The following is a 24,660-nucleotide window of genomic DNA, read 5'->3' as shown; positions in this document are numbered from 1 at the left end:
TCTAATTAACCGGTATTGGCTGATTGTTGTGTCCTTAGGACTCAGTGCCTAGTTACAAGGCACAGTCCATTGTTGTCTGTGGATTCCCTCTGTTTTTCCCAACTCCAAGCAAAACGGAGGTTGGGGCAGGGGGGAGAGTTTTACTTTAAGGAGTCGAGTATCAGAGGGGTAGCCGTGTTAGTCTGGATCTGCAAAAGCGACAAGGAGTCCTGTAGCACCTTATAGACTAACAGATGTACATGCACCTGACGAAGTGGGTCTTTGCCCACAAAAAGCTTATGCTCCATTACATCTATTATTCTGTAAGGTGCTACAGGACTCCTTGTCACTTTTGCAGATCCAGACTAACACGGCTACCCCTCTGATACTCGACTCCTTAAAGTAAAACATTTACATGCATCTGACAAAGTGGGTCTTTGCCCACAAAAAGCTTATGCTCCATTACATCGGTTAGTCTATAAGGTGCTACAGGACTCCTTGTCACTTTAAGGAGGGGATTCTTTAAGTGATCTCTTCCCTGATTTTCTTGGAATTACTTGGGTGGTGGCAGTGGGTCCCCCAAAATCCCTTAGATTTTTTTTGGGGGGGTGAGTTTTTGTGCTAGAGCCTGTAGAGGCAATGTTTTGGAGTGTTCTTGCGGGCTCCCAACTTCTGCATTCATGGTGCCAGAGTGGGGAACAACCTTGACACCGGCTCTGTGTCTTAATAAAACCAAAGTAGAACTTTTAAAAATGTTATCCCACTTTCCTGATATTCTCACTAAAACCCTTCATAGCCTACTCTGTCTGATTTTGTTTTACAGAGAACCTTTCTTTCCTGGAAACACCCTCTGCATTCCCATATAAGATTATCAACAGATTCTGTCACATCACATGTGTTATATAACCCGTCTTTGTGTCTACTCAGTACATAAAAATTATCATTCAAACCACAATGACTACTTAACAGTCTAAATATGAGCACATCACTAATCCTTTCATAACTTTGGAGTAGTGGATTAGCTTCTATTTTGGGACATACATCATCTCCAGGAGCTACCTGAATTATACACAACGGTGTGATAAGAAACACCCCACATGAAATTCATCGTACTTGAGCTTGAGTTGACTAACTTTTTAACCTCTGATGCATGTAGGAGTTACAATCTTAATTGCTGGGAAATCTTTTTGTGAATCAATCTGAAGTAGTCAAACTAATAGAGGTTCTAGGAGACATCAGCTAGTGACAGACTCTTGAACATCTTGGCTTTCACTTTGTGTCCAGCTCCAGCCACAAGTAGTTTTAAAACTACTTAAAAAATCAACATATTTGAATGTGAAATGAGGTGGCAACAAAAAGATAGTTGACTTAACTTTACCAATGCTTTGTAGTAGTACAGAGCAGTGTCTACAGCAGGGCTGGGCTGTCAGTGGGCTGGATCCGGCATGCTGGGCACTTTCATCTGGGCCGCAACAGCTCTTGGCTCCGCCCCCTAATGCGTTTCCTGGGATCCACCGGGGAGCTGTGAGCCCTTTCAACTCCTGCTATTTAAAGGGCTTGTGCCTTCCCGGTGGCTGCCAGGAAATGTATTAGCAGCCATGGGGAAGGCGCAAGCCCTTTAAATATTAGGAGTTGAAAGGGTTCGCGCCTCCTTGGCTGCTCCCAGGTGACATGTTAGCGGTTGCCTGGGAGCTGGGAGCCCTTTCAACTGCTTCTATTAAAGAGCTCATGCCTTCCCCCTGGCTGCTAAGCCATGAGCCCTTTAAACAGAAACAGTTAAAAGGGTTTGCAGCTCCTGGCCCTGCTGATAACATGTTGCCTGGGAGCCACTGGGGAGGCACAAGCCCCTTCACTTGATTCTATTTAAAAGAGTTGTGCCTGCCAGTAGGCTGCCAGGCAACATGTTAGCAGCTGCCAAGCAGGTGCAAGCCCTTTAAAGAGAAGCATTTGTGAGGGCTCGCACCTCTCCGGCGGCTCCCAGGCAACGAGTTAGCCGTGGGCTCAGGAGATGCGAACCCTTTCAATTCCTACTATTTAAAGGGCTCACGCCTTCCCTGTGGCAGCTAAAGCACCATCCCTTTAAATAGAAATAGTTGAAAGGGCTTGCAGCTCCCGGCCCCCCTAATAATGCGTTGTCTGGGAGCTGCCAAGGAGGTGCAAGCCCTTTCAACACTATTTAAAGGCCCCACCCCTTCTGCCCAAGGCCCAACTTTTCCGCAGTGGACTGTGACCACTTCATTTAATTTGGTCCCCGTTTAAAAATGATTTTCCCTTTTATCGTGGAGTGTTATGACATGCAGCATCTTAAAATCCCAGCTCCTGTGATCAAGGGATTAAAGGGGTCCTCACTAAAAGTCCAACTTGACGCGGCAGTTAAATGTCATTCGAACTAACTCCTTAGTTCGGATTAACTGTTACTTCCACGAATCGTGGAATGAGGAGTAACAGTTAATTCGAACTAAGGACTTAGTTTGAATTAACGTTTAACTGCCACGTCTAGCCGCGGGCAGTTAGTCCGGACTAAGGGGGATTTAAAAATGGTGGCGCCCGGGAACATGCAAATGAAGCCTGGGATATTTAAATCCCAGGCTTCATTTGCAACTCCGGTTTCCCTCATTTGACTACCTAGCTCAAACTAACAAGCTAGTGTAGACATATCCTATGTGTGCAGGGGCGGATGAGAGTTTTGTGGGGCACGGGGTACGGGGTACGGGGCAGCACAATTTTGCTCATGTGCCACGGCCACAGCTGACAGGTAGTAGTGCGTGTGCAGGGCCTATTGAAGCGCGGGGCCCGGGGCAACTGCCCCGCTCACTCTGCCCTATATCCGCCGTTGTATTTGGGTCCGGTGACTAAATGAAAATGACTTTTGCTTGCACTTGAAGTGTGATATAGAAGTTAAATTTGCTAAGTAGTTATCAAAATGATACCATGTAACTTGAAACACAAGTAGTGAATAATTGGCTGAACAGGTGCTATGAATACATTGTGAGCAATAACTAACAGTTTGTTAAATGGCAGCTAGTAATGGTACAGATCTGTAAAAATTTAAAATGGTGTGCTGATAATTTCTTAGGAGAAAGAGGGGCTAATTTCTCTGGACATATCATTATTACAAAATGGTCATCTAGACCAAGAGGGCACTCTGTTGTGCCTAATTAGCTTTCTATATGATTTACCTAAGAAGTGAGTGAGCTTCTATTCCCAGTTTCTAGCACTGGCTTACCTTGAGCCAGAAAAAATTATTTTAATCAAATCACTTTTAAATCAAAATTCAGATTTAATAGGAGTGGGGAACATAGTTCTATAAAGTCAATTAGATTTGAGAGCTCCAAAAGTTGTTTGCAATATTCACAAGACCACAGATTCCTATTCTATCTGTTCTTCCATCCTATTAAACTACATATGACTTCAGATGACTCATTCTGTTGTGATTTCATTCCTTTATATATGAATATATACTAAAGATAGGCTCACTATGTAAAATTTGGATCTCTTTGGGAACCATTCAGGAGTATGGTGAGCATTCAGATTGAGGGGCGTAATTCCAGAGCTAGTTTTGTGACAGGGCCAAGATGAGAAATTAAAATCCAAAATTTCCCAAAGTCTGGTGATGGTTCAATTATTGGTTTAATAGTTTTAAATTTGGCACCATGTCTAATTTTGAGATACACCTGCAGACCTAGCTACATAAAATCTATCCAGCATTTCAAATATGTGGCTTTTGAGCCTTATTCAGGCCAGATTAAATAAAATACACAATGTACAGAAGAGATTTTTGCCTGCTGCTTTCAGGCTAGATATATATATAGCCAATAAAAGGGATAGCACGATTCTAATTTTGCTAAACTACAAAGCTAAAAATCAAATTAAAATAGTCATTTACAGAGAACTAGCTACTTCTCTCTCTCTCTCTCTCTCTCTCTTTCTCTCTCTCTCTCTTTTTCAACAGATACTGTGAAACATTTGGCTTGAGCTTTCAGCAAGTTAGGCTCACAAATATTATTGAAGTGTAATAGCTCCCCCTGCCAGGTTTCAATTACAAACTACATTTATACACACACAGTAAACTACATTGTAAAATGTCTATACTGGACTCTTTTGTTACTTGCTTATTCGTCTGCCACTGTTATACAGAGAAAAACATAAGCACTTGCTATGTAATGTGGGCTAAACACATTTTAGAAAAACAAGAGAAAAGAATATTACTAGCTAATAAATTACTTAAATGCAATTGTGTGAAGTTTAGGAACAAATACAAAGCAGAGTTCAAATGAAAAAGGAGAAAAAGACAGGAATTTATTATTTGTTTTCTCTGCCATAAATGCAATCCTGTCCCATTTTTTCTTCCCTGAAGTTCCTTGAATGATAATTTTATTTTCCATATCATCTGTTGCTTAACTTGGATCCAAATTCTAACTTAGATCATGGTAGCATACAAAGTTGGTTCCAAATTTGACCCAACCCTGAATACATACAACCACAAATCCATGAATACATAGTGTGAGCTGCAGTTGCTTGGTGTCACTTAGGATCATACCAGTAATTTTTTGCAGTCTATCCCAATGTTATACTACTACTTAGCATTTATACAGAAGTATTATTCCACAGAGCGCTGTGAATACTTGGGTTAATTCTCATGACATTCCTGTGAGAAAATTCAGTATTAATATTTCCATTTGACAACTGATGAAATTGCAGCACAGAGAGGCTATTTACATGGAATTTCTGAAAGCATACCATATCTCAGATGCACCATGAAGCATGGGGCCTGCATCTTCAAAAAGAGTTTGGCATTGAAAAAACTGAGCACTGCAATGCCTATATTTTCAATGGCTTAAAAATAACTGGAATCCACAAAGCATAGGGTAGGTGCTAAGCATGGAGAGAAAAACACCTAAGAGTGGGACCCAGAAGAGCCACCATGCCAGATGAACTGTGTAAGCAAGAAAAAAAAAATGGTCTGGTAGCACTTTGTAGACTAACAAAACATGTAGGTGATATCATGATTTGTTAGTCTATAAAGTGCTACCAGACCATTTTTTTTCTGTAACAGACTAATTCGGCTATCCCCTGAAGCTGTGTAAGCAAGGGCATTCAACTGAGTGGTAGGGAACCCTGTTCAAGTCCTTTCTCCTCAAGGGGGGGATTAATCAGGCTCTTCTGCATCTCAGAAGAGAGCCTGATTAATCTACCTCTCCCTCTTTTGTGTGTAGTTAGGAATACTCAGACCACATCCGAGGGACATAGGCCCACAGGTAAGACAGGCATTTCCCCGTCTATCTTCCCTGGGGTTTAAGGATGATTCTAATACTTCAGCATGAGATAAGTTCCTACTGCATGCTTCAGTGCACAAGCGAAAGACAAAAAAAAAATGCACCTAAGGAACTATTACAATGAAAATTTAAGCGCAGAGTTTAGGCATCCAGGGTATGTCTAGACTACATGGCTCTGTCGACAGAGCCATGTAAACTAGCTTACCTGACTTAGTCAATGAAGTGGGGATTTAAATAATCTCCGCTTCATTAAAATAAAAATGGCCGCTACGCTGTGCCAACAATCAGCTGATCTGGCACAGCGCAGGAGTCTAGACATGGATCAGTCGACAAGGGAAGCCTTCATTGACTATGTTAGGTAAGCTAGTTTACCTGGCTATGTCTAGACATACCCCCACAGTAATACTTGGCATCTGAAATGAGTGGACATCTCTGGATCAGGTCCCTGATGAAGGTAAATGCCACTATCGTTCAGTGACATATCTTTTTAGTTGTAATTTATATGTGAATTTAGTTCTGAAGAAATGCCCGACTTCCTTCTCTAACATCAATTAGTGCAGGATATAGCCATAAAGAGATTCTCCCACTCTAGCTCAGAATACTGTTGTAGATAATGAATATTTTTACCCACATGCCAGTTTAGAGTAGAGCCAACCCCCAAGCATTCAAAATCACGTTAGGCTCACAAAAGTTATGAGATTGACATATAAATCAAGACACTCTAAAATGTATTTATTTTTTTACCATTTAGGTCACACTTTAGGCAAATGTTCAAGCCTTTCTGCACAGTCATAATACAGGCCAAGATTCAGAAAGTTCAGCCATGCCTTTGGAGTTAGAAAGATATAAACACCTGGGAAGAAGGAAGCCAGAGCATCTTCTATGACAAGCATGCTGTAGGGTACCTAGAGGAGCATGGAAAGGGACTAAAAGAATTCCTCTGTTGAAAAATAATTCTAGAAAGGAATAATTGATGAGACTTCACTTAGGGTACGTCTAAACTACATGCCTCCGTCGACGGAGGCATGTAGATTAGCCAGATCGGCAGAGGGAAATGAAGCCGCGATTAAAATAATCGCGGCTTCATTTACATTTAAAAGGCTGCCCCGCTCTGCCGATCAGCTGTTTGTCGGCAGATCGGGGCAGTCTGGACGCGACGCGCCGACAAAGAAGCCTTTCTTGATCGGCACAGGTATGCCTCGTGAAACCAGGTTTACCTGTGCCGATCAAGAAAGGCTTCTTTGTCGGCGTGTCGCATCTAGACTGCCCCGATCTGCCGACAAACAGCTGATCGGCAGAGCGGGGCAGCCATTTAAATTTAAATGAAGCCGCGATTATTTTAATCGCGGCTTCATTTCCCTCTGCCGATCTGGCTAATCTACATGCCTCCGTCGACGGAGGCATGTAGTTTAGACGTACCCATAGAGGCCATACAAAGAGCAGACTAAGACAGGGATGGTGGCACTTCGTTGATGCCCTAAGCAACGTGCACCAGCACAGGAAGGGATTCAGATTAGGGCTAGAAACTTATATTTATTATTATAGCTGAGGTTCTCTTGTTACTACTTGAGTCCAGAAGCTGGGCCTTTATGAAAATTATGACCCACAGTGAGAACTTAACAGTGATCTTTAGTCCATTCTCATAACTCCTAGAAATTCACACAGGCAAAGCGTCATGTTTGGTGAAGATGTAGCAATGGGATCCTCCTTTTCAGCACTCAACCCACTGCTAATTATCTGAGATGAGGCACCGAGAAAGCAACTTATTTTCTGAGATAAATTTGGCTAATTATCCTCTCACCTCTGCTACACATTTCAAATAGAAAAATTAAAACAGAATTTTCCTGTTCACTTCTTAAGAAGAAATGATCATACCGTACCTTTAAGGTTGTTGCTAAGAGCAAACGTATTCCCCTGCTAATGCTGATGATGCCCACCATAGCCTTAATAAGTACTGAAGTAAACTGGAGTTGAAGGTGCTGAGTGCCTTAAAGGATGAGGGCCTCGATCAAAAAATATGGTTTTGAGGCCTGCTTCGGTTGAAAACTCTTGGTCTACTATGATGTAAACTGGACTAGGCTTTTGCCAATTGACCAAAACTAAGAAATGTGACTAGTGATTTTGAGTGCCAAACTTGAGACACTTAGAAGGAGCATGATTTCCAGGAAATTTTGAATGTCCATCCTATTAACATCATGGGGGTAGGTAATATTAACAGCACTCAAAATCCTAGCCTTTGTTTCTAGTTGCAAGATTCTATCTGGTGCTCCAACACCATGGTGAGGTCATGAAATTAGCATACAAAACAGCAATGAGAAAGGAGGCTCCTCTGACAAGGAGCAGTTTTCTTGGCCGAAGGAGCATTGTAATTGAAGAGAGAAAAGGAAAAGTTGGGATTTGAGAGAGGGCTGGAGGACAGCACCAAAAAAGATGCATACAAACACTTGTGTTTCAACAGGAGTTGCTAAAAAGCACTTGGCATAATACCTTACATATTTTAACAGGCTGGTTTAACAAAGATTTCAGGCTGTCAGCTGAAGAAGAAAAAGCCCATGTGCCTCCTTTGATAAGGTACACTACATGTGAATGGGAATGATCAGCAAACAACGTATGTTTACACTGGAACTAGAGGTGTAATTTCCACCTTAAGTAGACATACTTCTAGTCATTCTGATTGAGCCTGTGTGCTAAAACTAAAAGTGTAAGGCTATGTCTACACTATGGGTTTTGCTGGAAGAGGCAATGCAAATGAAGTGTGGATTAGCATTTTCTCGTGCTTCATTTGCATAATCTCTTCCAATTCGCTTTTGTGCAAGAGGTTTTTGTGCAAAAACAAGTAGCGTGGACTTGTCCTTTTTTCTCCTTTTTTGAGGCATAAGGATCTTGCTCAAAAAGGGGTGTTTGCGCAAAAAGGAAATGTCCACACTACTTGTTTTTGCGCAAAAACCTCCTGTGCAAAAACAGATCAGAAGAGATTATGTAAATTAAGTGGGAGAAAATGCTAATCTGTGCTTCATTTGCATTGCCTCTTCCAGCAAAACCCATAGTGTAGACATAGCCTTACACTTTTAATTTTAGCACACCGGCAAAAGCTGTAGTGTAGACGTAGCCTAACTGTAGCAGCTGGAAAAATAGACCTCTAGTTCCAGTGTAGACATATCATCATCAACAACCATGGGCTCAACGCCCGTTGGTGTCCAATGCCTCCCTCACTATTTCCTTCCATCTTTCCCTGTCCAGTGCGGTGTGGCTAGTTTCTGTAGACTAGCTCCGCACCAATCTACTATATCATCTCCCCATTCTCTGTGGGGTCTGCCTCTCCTATTTGGACCATCCATTATGCTGAATACCAGGGTCTTAACTTTTTGCTCGTCGTTCATTCTGCAGATATGCCCGATGCTCACAGAGATTAGCCAAGAAATTCACAGCATGAGTGTGAGCACAACTTTTCTAAAATTTGATGGGAGGGTTTGTTTGTTTTTCAACCTGAGGTTTGGCTTGAATTCACCTCTACCACTCAACAAGAGAAGATCTGAAGGGGAGATTAAAATGATAAATTAAAAATACGACAGCCTGCGTGAACTCCTTAGTAGTACTGTACATATTGTGAAAAAATCAAATCAAAGTGTTCACATGCTATAATTACAGCTATAAAGTTTACAGAGAGCACTTGTTAACTCAGTCAGTATTTTCTTCTCGTATGTAAAAACATCACTGAAATTTTGGCAGGAATTCTTCTAATTTAACTTTCATTATTTATTAATATAATCTGTTGTCAGTATATAATTAGCACTGCTGACAGATTGACTTTTGCATGACTCTTCCCTATAATTAGAAATACATTGTTCATCATTGCAAAAGATTTTAGAATGCACCTCCCATCCCTAGGTGTGAGGGGCACTGAATACATGAAAACCCTCATGAAGTACAATTAGAACATTGTAATATAAATCATCCTCTTACTTAAACTATGGAAGCATTACGAGGATTTGTAAGGGGACAAGTGAAGGCCAAAGGAAAAGGAACATGGTTGTGTGATTAAGGAATTGGACTTAGACTCAAGTGATTTGGGGGTCAATTACTCACCCAAGCTTTCTCTGTGACCAAGGACAAGTCACTTTTTTTTTATTCAGTTCCCTATCTGCATTTAGACTAAACCACAGAGCAGGAACTGTCTTACCATATGTTTGTATGAGCGTGTCTGCACTAGGAAATCACTCTGAAATAACTTATTTTGAAATAATAACTCCCAAAATGACTATTTCAAATAAGCTTATTCCACAACAAGTCTACACAGTGAGGCTAAAGCCAAAATAAGTTGTGCAAATTCAGCTACGTCAATTGCGTAGCTTAATTCAAAATAGCTTATTTCAGCTTTTGGTGCTGTCTATACAGCAAGAAGTCTGAAGAAAAGCACTCTTCCTCCGACTTCCCTTACTCCTCATACAATGAGAGTTACAGGAGTCAGAGTAAAAAGTCCTCCAGCTTGACATTATTTTGACATTATGTTGAAATAACTGTTTGAAGTGTAGATGCGGACTTTGTTATTTTGGAATAATTTCAGATATTCCAAAATAATGCTGCTGTGTAGACATATCCCAAAGAAAGCAGGAGTTATTATTTCAAAATAAGCATCCCCATATTTCAAAATAATGGGCTTTGTAGTGTCGACACTCTGCTTGTTATTTCAAAATAAGGGGAGTTATTTTATAATAACTCCCTAATGAAGACCAGAGCTATGCCACCTAGAACAATGGGACCCTGATAACAGTGAGGCTACGTCTAGACCGTGGGTCTATTTCAGGATACTGGAAGTATCCTGAAATAGAAATTCCACATCATTAAATGTGCCCATTACACTGTTCTACAGCCAAAATGCTTCTGAAATAAATGTAGTCAAACTTTACTAATTCTGGGTCACTGAGAACAAAAATGATGCTTAAAATTGTTGATTGACTCTAGTTTTCAAGATATACTATTGGGTCAGTATATACGACCCTTGACTTGCGAATGGCGGAGGATAAGTGCGTTATAAAGGGAAGGGATCTCAATTTAAACCAGAAATGACTAAAATACATCTTTGACTGGATCTATGAATAAATCTATGACTGGGTTTGGACAGTACTTGCTTTTTAGGCAAAACAATGAATGATGCAATCTGAAACTGGTATTGCGTCATATATTATATGAATTGCATCATGTTATTCCTAGAAGTCATGGATGATGCAATCATAACGAAGCTTACATCACTCTGCTGAACAAATTGCCTTATATCAGCTCTAGAAATCATACAGTGTCGTGCTCTCTTATTTTTCAGTGTTTGATTTTGCAAAGGAACACATTTCTGTTTAGCCAAAGTGAGCAGAGATGCCTCGTACTTGTGTGAACAGTGAAGATAACTTCTGCTATGTTTGTGGTGAAGTGACTTTTGCATCACAAAAGCGCAGTATAACCACTATGGTTAAGAAAGCCTATCACCTTTATTTTGGCTGCAAAATTGGAGATTAGCATGAGAGGTGGGCCCCACACATATGCTGCAACACTTGTGCAACTAATCTTCGCCAATGGTTGAACAGGAAAAGGAAATCTATGCCTTTTGCAGTGCCAATGTTTTGCTATCAATTCCAGTTGGTCATGCAGTCCATATGAAGGAAACCTATGACAACATGAAACAACTTTTAAGGTGCATAAACTATGACCAACATCAGTGGCAGCTTTGTGGCGATTTGAAGGTTGTTGCTCTCTTGCTTGGTCTGCAGACTGGATACACAAAGTACTGCTGTTTTCTCTGCAAATGGGATAGTCGTGCAAGAGATTCCCACTACATCAAGATAGATAGGCCACTCCAACAGTCATTGGAGCCTGGGAGGAAAAGTGTTCAGCATCCACCACTTGTTGAATCAAGAAAGATTTTGTTACCACCCTTACACATCAATCTGGGTCTGATGAAGAACTTTGTCAAGGCCATGGACAAAACACAAGCAGCTTTCAAGTACCTCTGTGGAAAATTTCTAAGGTTAAGTGAAGCTAAGATAAAGGAAGGTGTCTTTGTTGGTCCTCAGATTCGTGAACTTCTTCGAGATGATGCATTTGACCATGCACTGCATGGCAGGGAAAAGACAGCATGGAAAGCCTTCCAGTTAGTGGCAATAAATTTTCTCGGAAACAACAAGGCAGACAACTACAGGTTGTTGGTGGAAAACCTCCTCAAGGCATACAAAAGCCTTGGTTGCAACATGTCACTAAAGATACATTTTTTGCACTCTCATCTAGATTTTTTTTTCTCACCGAACTGCGGAGCACTGCTTTCACACATTAGAATGTCAGTGTTCTTGTGCAAGAACTCTCTGCCATTGTAGACAGGTAGCATGTTTTTGCGCAAAAGCGGTCGCTTTTGCTCAAAATCATGCCAATGTAGACACAGCCTTAGAGCCCAATTGTACTTCAGTAGTATAAATAATGAATGCAATAAATACAGACTAACAGGTAGTTATATTAAGTGCCAGAGAAGGGAAAATGTTAAGATTTATTCTAAAACTGGAAAAGGAACAACTGAGATAAAGGGGAAAATGAAAAAATGAAGTAAACAATACCTTTTTAAGCAAAGCACATAACTCTTGTGTGTTGGTATGTTACAGAATAATAAACAATGCAAGAATAAACAACCCTTTACACTTAAACAACACAGTCTATCCATACTTTAAAATGGATACATGTCATCATAAGCATTTTGTTTTTACATGGAGGAAACTGAGGCACAGAGGTGTTCAGTGCCTCTACTGCAAAAGCTGCCTAAAGAGTAAAAGACAGAGTCCAGCATCGGAGCCAAGTCCTTATCTTGTCTTGCAGTTCTCTTTCACACATAACTCTCCAGGGATCTCAATGGGGAAAATGATAATGAAAGAGTACAGAATGGGTCATGTCATATGGACAGCTTGTTTTCTTCTCTTACATGTGTTAGGTATCACCTCCTGTATGCATATTTCTAAATAGGGCAAAAAGAAACAAAGAGAGATTGCATTATCCTTGCTGATCTCTTTAACTATGGCCAGTTTTGGGGATATAAGGTGTAGACGGATGTTTTGTGAGATCATTAAGAAGCTGGCACAGGACAGCAAAACTTTCCTCTTTCCAGATGGAGCATTGTTAATATTCTGGATTTGTGGCATCACACTATTTTGAAACAAATAAAATGAAGCAATAAAAAGGAAGTTTGTTTGCCATATGGCTGTTTATTTCTCTGTGTTCCAGCCTTACTGTGAAATATATGGCACCTCAATAGGGGACAGCCACACAAACACCAGGTGTGCTTCACATAACGCACCTCGCCTAACACAAGCCAACCTTCTTTTGATTACATTGAACATGTGGCACCAGAATTTCAGGGATATTTTATTTCATTTGGATATGGGAAACATTTGATAGCCTGAAGGAGAAAATGGGCAAGAGATAACAGTTAGGATTTAATACAAGTTCAAAAGGAAAAGCTGAAAAGACAAGCCATGCAGTTTGTTTAGTCCATATTTTCTAGATTGGTGTTAAAGTTTTCATCTGAATTTAGTGCTTGTGAAATGTGTCATCCTGACAGTCCATGAAAGTGAACCCCCTATTTACATTAAAAAAAAGTGCAACATGGCCAGCATCATTGAAAGCTTCCCCACCAATGCATTTTAATGGTTATGAATTAGGTTGACCGTAGGAGAAATTATGCCAGTAGGAACAGCCAGAGCTCAGCTGTTTTAGATATGCCCCTTAGACTTAGAGCTGCTAAAGGGGTGCCATCAACCCAGTTCTATTGGATGTAGGCAGTCCAAGTAAAGTTCTATGTTACAGATATTTCATGGTGGGGAGATCTGTTGAATTCAGGCCTCTGTTGTCATGTAAAAGGGCCACTGGAATACTGTGAAATTGGGTCCCAAATCCTAAATGACATGGGCGTCCTGCTTGGAACTAGGTATGTTTTGTTGGCATGGCTTTTTCTTCGCCTGCTTCAACGTATTGCCTCCTCCTGTCATCTACTATATATTTAAGAGTGTTTATGTGTCTGTCTGAGAGTCTGTTCATTCAAGAACTTCTTCTAAATGGTAAGAACTAGGACCACTACATTTGGTATGCAGCTTCCTCCGATCATCACTCAAACCAAGGTCAAGGTTTGGTTGTGTCAGGACAATGGGATGTGTCTGGAATGGGGTTGTTTCTCATAATGTAGAAAGGGAGGCATCTGCTTGCAGGGACAGTTATACTGTATAACCGGGTTGGGCAAATATGGGTCGCCACTGCTATGTTTACCTGCACCTCCACAGGTATGGGCGATTACAGCTCCTGTTGGCTGTGGATAGCTGTTCCCAGACAACAGAACTGTGGGAAGCGGTGTCCCAGTCTGCACAACTTCCCTCAGCTCCCATTGGCTGGGAACAGTGATCCATTGCCCACGGGAGCTACAATTGCCAGTACCTGTGGAACAGCAGGTAAGTATAGCACCAGAAGCTCACTATGCGCAAACCACTGCTGGTTTATTGCCCACATCTACTGTGTAATGACTGCAGGAGGGCAGCAAGGGGACCGGGACAGCTATAGTTCAATTGGGGCATTGGGAGGTAGACGTGGAGAAAGACACAGATATTTGCTAAATATTTCAGAGAGTTTGTTTGTGTGGCTGTCCCCTAGCTGGTGGACATTCACCCCTCCCCCAGCTATACTTGCTGCAACTGCAGCAGCCATGGAGAGGTTCTTCTCACCTGGGCCCCAGCTGCTGAGGTGAGAAAGGGCTGGGGTTGTCCTCTCTCCTCAGGGAAGCCTGTGTAACCACCACCAGACAGATTTGAACCTGGGACCTCTGGAAGTGAGTATAGGAATCTCTACCCCAGGGGTTCCCAACCTGGGGTACATGTACCCCCAAGGGGTACGAGAAGCCTGTCAAGGGGGCATGGGGAATATTTGGTACATAACTAGATTATCCTAATTGAAATATTCAAAAAGTAGTAGTGTTAGTGAAAAAAGTTGTGGATTCTAGAGTCTAGAATTTATTTCCTTTCATATTGAATAGCAGGTACGGGAAGATTTACTAAAAGCCAAGGAGGTACGGGGACTGAAAAAGGTTGGGAACCCCTGCTCTACCCTCTGAGCTAAAAGCCAGCTCGCTCCCAGCCCATGCTGTAGAGGTCTCTTGATGTTAGCTATTGCTGTGGTCTAAGTGCCACTGCATGGTAACCACACTAGGGCTGTGTCTACATTGGCACCCCTTTCCAGAAAAAGGATGCTAATGAGACCAGTCGGAATTGCAAATGCCGCGGGGGATTTAAATATCCCCCGCGGCATTTGCATGAACATGGCTGCCGCTTTTTTCCGGCTCGGGGTTTTGCCGGAGAAAAGCGCCAGTCTAGACGGGATCTTGTGGAAAATAAACCCTATTCTGGAAGATCCCTTATTCCTACCTGACTGGTCTCTTTAGCATCCCTTTTCCGGAAAGGGGTGCCAATGTAGACACAGCCTAGGGTTGTGGGTTACACCTGCATATTGAACCCTTCATCCACCAGCCCCGCCCCAGAGCCATGATTTAAATGAAGAAAAACAAAAATTATTTGAGTCAAGGATCTGAGAAATGCCAGGTAAATCCTCTAGTGATCCTCAAATGTTTTGATCTCATGAGTAAATCACCTGAGAGGGAAAAAAACTGAGCATATTTAGCTTGATGTGGGCAAAAACTATGCTTGGGTTATGGAATTCAATCTTAATTTAAGATAAAGGAAACCACAACTAGATTGCTCAGGTTGTTAATAATATGTAACAATCCCACAGTTCCAATTCAGCAGAAACTGTTCATACTTACTGTTTTATTGCTCTTTTGTGTCCTCATGTGAAAGAATTTTACATTTCTCTGTCCAGGTAATTTATGCATCATAGAAGTTATCAAGCAACAGTGTCATGCCTTGTCTGCAGACTCAGATGGCCAGAAACTGAATAATCGATGGAAAGAGTCCTATGAGTCAGAGGTGTGAAACATGGTCATATAGATTGAGTGAAGCTTGCCTTCATGCTGCCCATGATACACTTGTTCTGAGGAACTATAGAAAACATCATGCATCAGAATCATTATTCTGGTACTTTTTGCCAGCACTATGTTTACTTAAAACAAACAAACATTGAAGACCAAAGCACCGGTATAAAATAATATCCTTTAAAGACTTTTGCAATCTGTGGGATGGGTTCAAACGCAGTCACCATGGAGAAATAGAAACAAATGATTCTCAGCAAAAATATAATAAAAAACTTAGATTTCTTCCTGCAGAGAATATTGTTATACTGTACAGTATCCAACTTTCTAATTGCACAAAATTGAACATCCTTGTAGCCACTCTATCCCACCCCTACCGGGAGGCCGGTTCCTTTTCCATGGCCCCACACATTAGGTATGGAACTCTGTTTTACTGGAGGGGATAAGGGAAATAGAAATCCAAGAAACAGAATAGTTTTAAAGCAGAATAAATCAAAAGACGCTCAGGTAACTCTTTATGTAGAAAAAGGGATGCTTCAATGATGGAAGAATAAAAATAGAAGTCGGTTGATTCCTGGGTGATATGACACCTGTTTTAGTATCAGGTGCATATAATCCAAAATGGACACTCAATCATTTGATTATTCTGATCTGTCTGCTGATATAGACAGAAACATGTCTAAATTCAGCCCATGGAGTGGATGAAGGTGGGGCTCAGAGAAGAATGGATAGGCTTGGTGAATCCATGTCTGTGCAGATCTACGGGGCATCCCACCCCCTCCAAGGCAGTACAAGTGACACCAATTTTTTTTAATTCAATGGGAGCAATAGTTATCCTATATCAACTACAAATAAAGGTGCTTGGTGAATGTGGGTAGGGATGGGACCACACATGGAGTGGAGACCTGGGGATAGATCCTCAAGTGGTATAAATCTGCACTGTGTCATTAGTTTCAATTGAGCTACAACTGGCTCTAAGACAGAAGCAGCAACCATGACGTGCCTCTGCTGAGGGAGGCTGGATTCTCCAGGCTAGGTCATCAGCTGGTGTAATGTAGCTTCACTTAAGTCTATGAAGCAATATGGCTTCACACTTAAGTCCTAAGTCTCCATTCCCATGCACGTCCCCACCCCCATCCACATTCTCCGTGCATGGTAGCTAAATTATAACTGGGGCTGTGGTAAATACTTGCTTTGATGATTAAAGCTATTTTTTTTGTCACATATTATGGACAGCATTCATATAACTCGCAGGATGTAGAGGACATCAATATGGACAACGCTACATAGATTCTGATAAAAAAAATTATCAGAAAAAATAAACAGGCAGAAATATTTTGAAGCACATAAACAAACCAGCCAACCAAGAGAGCTAGCCAACCCTCATATCCATTTTGTAGGAATGTGTTAAACTGGTATTAAATGAAAAAGCAAAGCAGAACAAGATAAGTACAGTGGGGGTCCCTAATGTGTGCTTGCGCTGCAGGAAAATGATCATTTACCATAAGGTAGACAATGAGGGGTCTAACCTACATGCCGCGGTAAACTGTAATTTTCCTGCAGCATGAACACACATTGAGTTGGATTCTCTGTAAGAGAATGATAAAAATACATCATGCATAATAAAAAATAAATAAATAAATATCTTCTAGTACAATGAACGCCAGGGGTTTACAAAGCTAAGGATTTAGAGAACTATGCCAATCAGGAAGCATTAATGGTTTAAGAAGTTTAATGATTGCATTCTGTATGTTTTACTCATAGTAGGCAGTACCTTATGACACAAGAGGGCCTGCTGACTTTTAAGGGGACCCAGACTATTCAACATGAAGAAACATGCCGAAAACAATGAAAAAAGAACTCTAAGACCAAACCAGTCCCTAAGATGAAAACAACTCCACTGGCTTTCTCCACATAGTGAAGGAAAAATGAGTGTGCAACACCTGCTCCCATGTACTTAGACACAAGATTCAGGTAGCCCATAAAGGGCTATAACTATAAGTGGATTTTTACTCCCTATTATGACTTTCACGGGTGTGCAAGCCAAGCCGCCATTCAGCTCTTGCTCATTTAATTGTCTATTGCAAAAAAAAAGTTATTTATTATTTATTAAATAAATTCTAGTGGGTTGATTAAAATTTGGAGACTACTGTACATTTCACTAGCTATATTTTCAGAAGGAGCCTCCCAAATTGCAGAAAAAGTGTGCCTGTCTACACTTCTGCAGGTGCAGGCACTGATGGGTGCACACACTATATTTGCCACTGAAATGGCAGATGCCTAATTACCCAAATCTCATGTGCAAACGCATTCTGAATGTACAAATATATTCAAAATCTTCAAGTGTGGAAAACCATGCCCACCATTTTAGAAGTTTAACTGGTAAAATTGGCCCTAAATATTTGTCAAAGAAATCATTATTTTTGTCCCTAGTATAATTATAATATTACTATTTACAGGTTGAATCCTGCTCCCATAGACGTCAGTGGCAGAACTCCCACTGATTTAAATGGTGCAGGATAAGATCCTGAATACACAGACTCCAAAAGGGTCCAAACTGCAACAACAACAACAAAATCTAGAACTGAACAAACCCTGAAACTGTGATCTTTGAAATATTGATTCAAAGGTTTGTGGCTTGGGTCTATCACTACTATTTCTCTATTAAGAGTATAAATCCTGTGGCTACGTCTAGACTGGCCCCTATTTCGAAATAGCCATGCTAATTTCAGACTTTGGAATAGGAAAATCCGCGGGGGATTTAAATATCCCCCGCGGGATTTAAATAAACATGTCCACCGCTTTTTTCCGGCTTGGGGAAAAGCCAGAAAAAAGCGTCTAGACTGGCGCGATCCTCCGGAATAAAGCCCTTTTCCGGAGGATCTCTTATTCCTACTTTCAGGCTTGCTTAAAAGATTGTACAAATTTCTTAAACAAGCTATTTGTGGCTGGGTGGTATATATATCAAGGTGATACATCTATTAGCATTCTTCTTTATGAGTTGCTAAAACTTACAACTTGTTCTGGAAGTCTAGTTCTTGTAAACAAACTTCAAAGATATTCTGTTGTCTGTGCAGCTGTGGTGGTTTTTGTGCAAAAATCTTCTGGCCTTTTGGGATCGGCATTCACCGCTTACACACGCCATTTCCCAAAATAATCCTGCAAAAATTAACATGAAGATCTTGCCAGGGATCTAATGGCCTTTCCTTGTGTTTTAATGGCACTGATTTAGGCATTCCCTGCACCTGTTGGCATTAAAAAATTCCTGAGAAAGCTGCTGCATTTGTTAGTCAAATATCAGCCCGCTATACAAAGCTTCTGGTAAGTGCCATCATTTTTACTACCCCTAGGTGACCCAGCTGGATTTCTTCTAGGGTTTTGTGCTCCATCTACTAAATAAGATATCACAAATCCACACACCCTGGATGTACGGTAAGCTCAACTTTATATGTATCAAAGGATCATCAGTATTCCAGCCCTTCACAGTGGCATCATAAACCTGAGCTAGTGTAGGATCCCTCTTCATCGCTTGATCAAGCTACAAGTCACTGGGGCGAATTCAATCGGGAACATGTCAATCAGTTTGATAGATTCTGTTGCTATTACGGATTGCCCTTCAACAGGCTCAGGCATGTGTGGAAGAGCCCAAGTGCATTTGCAAGCACTTCTGTTCCTTTAAATTCAATGTCGCAGGTGTATCCAGGTAAGAAGAGGGCCACCAGTGCATACTTACTGTTGTGGTCACAGAAGCCCCCTTCCTCAGATGAAAGATCAATATTAGGGATTAGGTGTCTGAGACAATGATGATTTTTCTCCCATATAGGTATTGTTTGACTTTCTTTACCTCCCATAGTAGACTTAAAGCCTCCTTGGCTACGTCTACACTGGCACCCTTTTCCAGAAATGCTTAAAACGGAACAGTTTTCCATTATAAGTATTTCTGGAAAAAGCACATCTACATTGGCAGGATGCTTTTCCGGAAAAGCACTTTTTCCGGAAAAGCGTCCGTGACCAATTTAGACGCGCTTTTCCACAAAAAAGCCTCGATCGTCATTTTCACGATCGGGGCTTTTTTGCAGAAAACACTACTGTGCTGTCTACACTGGCCCTTTTCCGGAACAGTTTTCTGGAAAAGGACTTTTGCCCAAACGGGAGCAGCATAGTTTTTCCAGAAAAGCACTGATGATTTTTCAGTAGATCGTCAGTGCTTTTCCGGAAATTCAAGGGGCCAGTGTAGACAGCTGGCAAGTTATTCCGGAAAAGCGGCTGATTTTCCGGAATAAGTGGCCAGTTTAGACACAGCCCTTGTGTATTTGTACATAGCTTTGTTATGCCACTATGAGAGAGCTGAAGGCAAATGGAATGGGTCTCTCACTGCCCTCTAGAACGGCATGCGATATAATCACTTTTATTCCATATGCTGAAGCATCACATGCTAACTTGACAGACAAGGATGGGTTTAATTGAATAAGCAAACTCTAATTGATATGACCAATTATTTTGCTCCCAGGACAGCTTTGTGTCACTCATGTGACTGTATCCTCTTTTCACCAGACTGCAGTAAAAGTTCAGTGGGTGCAATGCAGTCACTAGGTTTGGTAAAAATTATCCATAGTTTATAAATCCTAGAAATGATCTGAATTGTGACACATCCCTTGGAAGGTAGAGATTTCCAGACTGCTTTAATATTCTCCTAAGATGTATGTAGCCATTGTGCATCAATAACATGCCAACAATAAGTTACTGAGTTCTTGAAAAATTCACATTTTATTTGATTGGTTCATAATCCATAGTCTTCTAGCTGTTTTAATACCTTTTCAGGTTTCCAGATGTTCTTCATTACTTCCAGCAGGCACAAAAATGTCATCCAAATAACACTGTGTTCTTGGACTAGTTTGCAAAACTTGGTCCATTGCCCACTGTTATATTGTAGCAGCTGAAGCAATACCAAACACTAGCTGGTTGCACTGGAACAGGTCTTTATGTGTGTTGATTGTGAGGTACACTTTAGACCAGTGTTTCTCAACCAGTGGTATGAGTACCCTTAGGGGTACTCGAGAGGTGTCTCGGGGGTACATCAACACAACTGAAATTTGGGGAAAACTGAATTTGTTTTAAGTTTTACAGCGTTTTATTATTTTTGTACTTTTTACACCCAAACATTTCATCACCCACCCGGCTACGATTAAGTTGTTTAAACAAATGTGTTGCAATGGTAGAAAAAAAGTTTCTGTGTCTGAAAACTATTGGTACTGGGGGTACTTATATATTTTTTTTGAAAAAGGGATACTTTATAAAAAAAGATTGAGAAACACTGCTTTAGACTATTCCTCAACCCCTGTCTTTAGGTAAGCCACTGCAAAATCAAATTTGCTGACTAGTTGTCCCCATTCCAGTGCACAAAAATATCTGCAATTCAAGGAAGTGGGTACTTTCAACTTTCAGCGCAGGTTTTATAGCCATCTCTCATGCTCCTACTTCATCACTTTTTTTTTCTTTTTTGTAACAGTTGAAAGGAAAGGAGTTCCCCCTCATGGAAGGACTCTCTTGAAAACATGGCCTCTCTTTTCAGATGTTACAATTCAGCCTTTACCTTTAAGTAGATACTAAAAGGGACAAGCTAAATGTCATGAAAATGGCCAGCACCTTCTCATGTAGGATTATTTTAGGCATCATGTATTTCATAGAGTTCATATCCCCTTCTTAAATACTGCTGATGTCTGACTTAACAACCTTGCCAGCTGTATGACTATTTTAAAGGCATCTGCTGAAAGTGACCACAACATCTTCCAATCCAGAGGATCCTCATGTAATCATTCATGGGCCCCACAGGGATGATCCCCCTATTTAGTCTAACAAACAGTGCTTATTGTTGTACTTCACACTCAGTTGCATAGCTGCAGTTGACGCTATCTTTTCTCCCATGTATGTTTTAGTAATAGCGGTGCCTTCCTCTCTCCCAGAGTGTCTCATATTCTCAGCGTGAAAGAACAGACACGGCAGAGCCTGTGTCCAGTTCTGTTCTGAGTGTTTCCTCTGCCAGCCAGGGTGTAATCCAGATTGCTGCCTTGTCATTTTTCCTCACACTTCATACCTCCACGCTGATTATTCCACTCTCACAGTCTGTGTCACTACGGCCACTGTCTACAGAGCCGTTTGTTGATGCTTCTTTTTTGATACCCTGGTTTGGTCACTTCTTTATCTTTGAGGGTGACAAAGGGCTATGCCCTTGTTTATTATAGCTTCTGCAATATGCCTCTTCAAATCAGCAATCAGAAGGAATGAGGAATCCTTTCCTGCCCCAATAACAGGTCTGTCGGCAGAGTAGCCAGGCTCTTGCCCGCTTTAGCTCTGGTATGCATTTCTATTCCAGGCCTTGCTGGTGCTGTTCCCATCCCCACTCCAATTTCTACTGCGCGTTTAAAGGTAAGATTTGCTTCAGTGAAGAGCTTCTTCTGAATGCCTTTCATTAAGCAGTCGACACACAAATCTCTCTCTTAGGGCCTCATTAAGCCCATGCTTAAAAGCACACTGTTCTGATAATCTTTTTAACTCTGTCGCAAAGGAGGAAATGGATTCACCTTCAGGTTGATTCCTCTTATGAAACCTGAACCTTTCTGCTATAATCAGGGGCTTGGGCGCCAAGTGCTCTTGAACAATTTGCACTCTCTCGTTACAGGTTTTACTTGTTGGCTTCTCCGTGGCAATCAGGCAGCGTACTAAAGTGTAAGTTATTCTTCCCATCATATCCACTGATGCTGCTACATGTTTTTCTGAGGGAAGCTTATTTGTTCCAAAACTCTATATATGTGGGCCAGTCTGCCATGATGCTGCCAAAGGCTTTTTTTCCCAACATAGCTAACCACAGAGAGGTGAAATGATAGTCTGAGTCATTCAGTTCTTTACAATTCTAGCAGACCCCTCTCCTCCCTGAGGCAGCAAGCAATGCCATATATTGATTTGCTGCTCTGATGTCTAGGGGTATGTCTACACTAGAAAGTTAGTTCGAACTAACGGACGTTAGTTCGAACTAACTTTCCTATGCGCTACACTAGCGCTTCGCTAGTTCGAATTTGAATCGAACTAGCGGAGCGCTTAGTTCGAACTAGGTAAACCTCATTTTACGAGGACTAACGCCTAGTTCGAACTAGCTAGTTCGAACTAAGGGCTGTGTAGCCCTTTAGTTCGAACTAGTGGGAGGCTAGCCCTCCCCAGGTTTCCCTGGTGGCCACTCTGGCCAACACCAGGGAAACTCTATGCCCCCCTCCCGGCCCCGGACCCCTTAAAGGGGCACGGGCTGGCTACGGTGCCCGTGCCAGGTGCAAGCCTGCCAGCACCCAGCCAGCAGACCCTGCACCTGGCACGGCACAGAGCCACCCACCCGATGCCCCCCAGCCCACCCCCTCTTGCCGGGACCAGGCTGGCGGCTCCCGGGAGCTTGCCCTGGACCGCAAGAGGCGGGCACCTTCCTGGGCTAGTGCGGACATCGTGGACCTCGTCCACGATCTCCGCACTAGGCACAGGAAAGTGGCCGGCTAGGGCAGGAGAGCTGCCAGCCTGGCCACCCAGGACCAGGTGTGCATGAAAATCAAGGGGGTCCACTGAGACCCCCGACACTGAGCCCTGAGCTTACAATGGCCGTCCTGGGTCAGACCAAAGGTCCATCTAGCCCAGTAGCCTGTCTGCCGACAGCGGCCAACCCTAGGGACCCTGGAGGGGATGGACCGAAGACAATGACCAAGCCATTTGTCTCGTGCCATCCCTCTCCAGCCTTCCACAAACTTTGGGCAGGGACACCACTCCTACCCTCTGGCTAATAGGACTCCATGGACCCAACCTCCATGACTTGATCTCACTTCCCTTTCAACTCTGTTCTAGTTGTAGCCTTCACAGCCTCCTGCAGCAAGGAGTTCCACAGGTTAACTATTTGCTTTGTCAACAACAACAACTTTCTCTTACTAGTTTCAAGCCTGCTACCCAGTCCTTTCCTTTGGTGTCCTCTAGTCCTTCTTTATGGGAACTCAGGAAGAACTTTTCTGAATGCACCCTCTCCACCCAACCCCTGCTTTTAGAGACCTCTATCCTGTCCCCCCTCCGTCTCCTCTTTTCTAAGCTGAACAGTCCCAGTCTCTGTAGCCTCTCTTCATCTGGGACCTGTTCCCAACCCCTGATCATGTTAGTTGCCCTCCCCTCTCCCAGCCTTTCTCTTCCCCTCTCCCACCTCCTTTTCCCAGTCTCCCCCAGTTTTTTTCAATAAAGACAGAGTCAATGTTGGAAGAAACGTTATCTTTATTTTGTACATCAATAAGAAGGGGGGCTAGGGAAGGGCAAGTGGAAGGAGGTGAGGGAGGAATGGGGTACGAGCCCCCGATGGGGAGGACTGGGCTGGCTCTGCGGGCTTCTGGGGGTGGAAGCTCTCCTGCAGCCCCCCAATTACTCCCTCTCCCCAGATGGCAGCCTGCGGCAAGTGCAGCCGGGCTGATGGCCGAGTGGTGTGATGTGCCCAGTGTGGGCACTCAGGGCACTCCAAGCCAGAACTTCTTTGCAAGCGGGGCACCCCTTAGAACTGTGTGTCCGGGGTGGGGGTCGGGACCCTTTAAGCGCAGCCCTCGGCTAGCCTGAGACAGTATCTCCATGCTCTAAGTCCTCCTTTTATGCCCTGCCGGCACTGCTTCCGGCCATCATTAAGCCCTGTTCAGAGTCCACTCAATGTGGACTTACTAGTTCGAACTAGCAAAACGCTAGTTCGAACTAGTTTTTAGTTCTAGATGCGTTAGTTCGAACTAGCTTAGTTCGAATTAACTAATTCGAACTAAGTTAGTTCGAACTAGCGCTGTAGTGTAGACGTACCCTAGGAGAGCCCTGCACGGATACAAATGTATGACCGTGGATGTGGATATCCCTGATAGAACCCTAAAGCATTGTGAATGGCAAAGGACTAGCATGTTGGACCATTGCCAGCTCCTCCAGCATGGCTGTACTGCCCCCAATCCCTTCCATGCAGCAATTTGCATCTCCTCTCCAGGGGCATGCGCAATGCTTGAACACATGAGCACAATCAGGGACAGCTGCCAGTGAGCCTGGTGCCCACCTCCGTGGGCGGGGATGGGGGTGGTATAGACACACTGAAGATGATACCAATGTGGGGTGATGTTTCTTGCAATTGGTGGCCGAACATGTTGTTCGTTTGCAGTTCCCAGTACAGCTCTGTTGCTTTGCAGACGCTGATTTACACCTACAGATATACACTGTATCTACACCAGGCTCTACAGAGAAGGTTCTGGAAACCATCCCCAACTGCTGTGGAGGTCAGAAATAGCACAAATCCCTTATTAGAAACACAGACATGTGCACATGGTTGGAGCCATGATTGCTGACTGACCTCTTGCATTATAGAGAGAGAAGAAAAAC

General features: G+C 42.5%; 1 long non-coding RNA gene across 1 annotated transcript in view; it reads right to left on the bottom strand.

Annotated features, from left to right (window-relative positions):
* Nucleotides 1-11,785: 11,785 nt before the first annotated feature.
* The window catches only part of LOC142826624 (uncharacterized), a 78,800-nt gene continuing 65,925 nt past the window's right edge, over nt 11,786-24,660 (bottom strand). Inside the window, exons 3-4 of the long non-coding RNA XR_012900857.1 lie at nt 15,085-15,319; nt 11,786-12,240 (exon numbers count right to left, since the gene is read on the bottom strand). This is a non-coding gene — a long non-coding RNA (uncharacterized LOC142826624). The remainder of the gene's footprint in view (nt 12,241-15,084; nt 15,320-24,660) is intronic.

This window comes from Pelodiscus sinensis, chromosome 1, assembly GCF_049634645.1.
Source record: "Pelodiscus sinensis isolate JC-2024 chromosome 1, ASM4963464v1, whole genome shotgun sequence".
Classification (NCBI taxonomy): Eukaryota; Metazoa; Chordata; order Testudines; family Trionychidae; genus Pelodiscus; species Pelodiscus sinensis.
This window is presented reverse-complemented; position numbering and strand designations above follow the sequence as displayed.